Raw genomic sequence first — 2,583 nt, forward strand, 5'->3', positions numbered from 1 at the left:
TTCATGTCCACTGAGTTGGTGATGCTATCCAACCATCTCATCCTCTGTCGTCCCCTTCTCCTCCTGCCTTCAATCTTCCCCAGTATCAGGGTCTTTTCAGATGAGTCAGCTCTTCACATCAGGTGGCCAAAGTACTGGAGTTTCAGCTTCAACATCAATCCTTCCAATGAACACTCAGGACTGATTTCCTTTAGGATGCACTGGTTGGATCTCCTTGCAGTCCAAGGGACTCTCTAGAGTCTTCTCCAACACCACAGTTCAAAAGAGTCAATTCTTCGGCACTCAGCATTCTTTTTGGTCCAACTCTCACATCCATACATGACCACTGGAAAAACCACAACCTTGACTAGACACACCTTTGTTGGCAAAGTAATGTCTCTGCTTTTTAATATGCTGTCTAGGTTGGTCATAACTTTTCTTCCAGGGAGTAAGCATCTTTTAATTTCCTGGCTGCAGTCACCATCTGCAGTGATTTTGGAGCCCCCAAAAATAAAGTCAGCCACTGTTTCCACTGTTTCCCCATCTATTTGCCATGAAGTGATGGGACCGCATGTCATGATCTTACTTTTCTGAATGTTGAGTTTTAAGCCAACTTTTTCACTCTCCTCTTTTACTTTCATCAAGAGGCTCTTTAGTTCTTCCTCACTTTCTGCCATAAGGGTGGTGTCATCTGTATATCTGAGGTTATTGATATTTCTCCTGGCAATCTTGATTCCAGCGTGTTCTTCATCCAGCCCATCATTTCTTATGATGGGATTTTTTTAATTTTGGGGGGATGCTTGGACTCTTCACATAAGTTAAATAAGCAGGGTGACAATATACAGCCTTGACGTACTCCTTACCATAGCTCCATGTATACGTTCATTCTCCTATAAAGGAATTTCTCATCTGTTTCCCAGTTTTGGCTGCCAAAAATCTCCCTGCCATGAATTTCTTCCTAGGTGTCCCCTTATGTGTGTGTGTCTTATATGTGTGTGCACATGTGTGACATGGGCCCCTAACAGCTCACAAACATCTCAACAACTTCATATCATTCCACTCCCCCACCCCTCAGGCTTCATTTTCCTCCCACTTGACCTAAAATGATGTTCAAAGGAACCTGGGCACACGTGAGTGACTTGGAATCCCTGCTCCGCCACCAGAGTGTAACACTGGGCAAGTGACAGATGGTGCCCCTCTCTGTGATGGCCTGAGTTTCCCCCCTTTAAATTGGTGGGGGGTGGGGGCGGTAAGTGGCCTACCCTACTGACCTGTGGCTGAAATGAAAGAACACCAGGAAAGAGCCCATTGTGGCCCTTGGATGTCAGGAATATCATCTTAAGTCACAGCACCAGGGAGATATTTTCATCCTCATCTCTTGGATTAAAAATGCTGAACCTCAGGGACTTCCCTGGTGGTCCAGTGGCTAAGACTCCATGCTCCTAATGCAGGGGACCCGGGTTCAATCCCTGATCAGGGAACTAGAACCCACATGCCACAATTTACTAGAGTTCGTATGTCACAATTAAGACCCTGCGCTGCCACATAAATAAAATGATACATATATACATTTTTAAATGCCGAAGCTCAGAAAGGAAAGCCATCACCTAGTCACAGAATTGGTGAGCCTGCCTCATTTATTTCTCATGTGTGTATGTTAGTTGCTCAGTCGTGTCTGACTCCATGGAATTCTCCAGGCAAGAATACTGGAATGAGTAGCCATTCCCTTCTCCAGGGGTTCTTCCTGAATCTCCTTGTATGTATGTGCGCATGGGATTGAACCCTTGTCTCCTGCCTTGGCAGGTGGATTCTTTACCACTGAGCCACCAGGGAAGCCCTTATTCCTCATAAACATTAATAATAACCAACCTTTACTGAGCACCTATCCACGTGCCGGGGTCTTGTGTTCAGCGCTGTGCATGTACAACCTCTAAATTCTCCTTTCCAACCCCAAGAAGGGAGAACACAGAGGCTCAGGGAAGCCGCCCTGCAAGGCAGGGGACGTGGGTTTGAACCCTGGTCAGGGAACTAAGATCCCACATGCCATAAGGCAATAAGCCCAGGGCCACAACTAGAGAATCTGTGTGCCCCAGCGAAGGATCCCGCATGACACAGCAAAGATCTCATATGCTGCGACTGAGACCCAATGCAACCAAATAAATTAATAAGTATTTTAAAAAAAGAAGTGAGGACACAGAGGCTCAGAGAGGGGACAAGTTTTGCCCAAGGCCAATGAGAGGCAACGACCAAGCTTGGAACCACCACCACCCTTGACTGCCTGTGTGCAGCAGGCCCCCCAAACCCTAGCTCCCTCGGGCGGGGCGGGTTTCCTTTCCAGTGACGAGCCAGGCCTTGAACCAATCTCTTCCCCCCACCCAAGCAGCCTCCTCTCAGGGGAGTTGTGGTGGCCACAGGTGCAAGGAGCGGTTCCTCTCCACTCACGGCCTGAAGCCTCCTCCACCAGGGGCTTCCCCCTAGCCCGCCAGCCAAAGAGCCCAGCAGTGGGGCCAGCGAAGCCCATCTCCGCAGGGCCGGGCAGGAAGTGGGGCGGGGTTTGGGGCTCAGCCGAGGTGGGATCTGGTACCCCAGGACTGCTGCAACCCA

The sequence above is a fragment of the Bison bison genome, unplaced genomic scaffold, assembly GCF_000754665.1.
Source record: "Bison bison bison isolate TAMUID 2011002044 unplaced genomic scaffold, Bison_UMD1.0 scf7180017858349, whole genome shotgun sequence".
Taxonomy (NCBI): domain Eukaryota; kingdom Metazoa; phylum Chordata; class Mammalia; order Artiodactyla; family Bovidae; genus Bison; species Bison bison.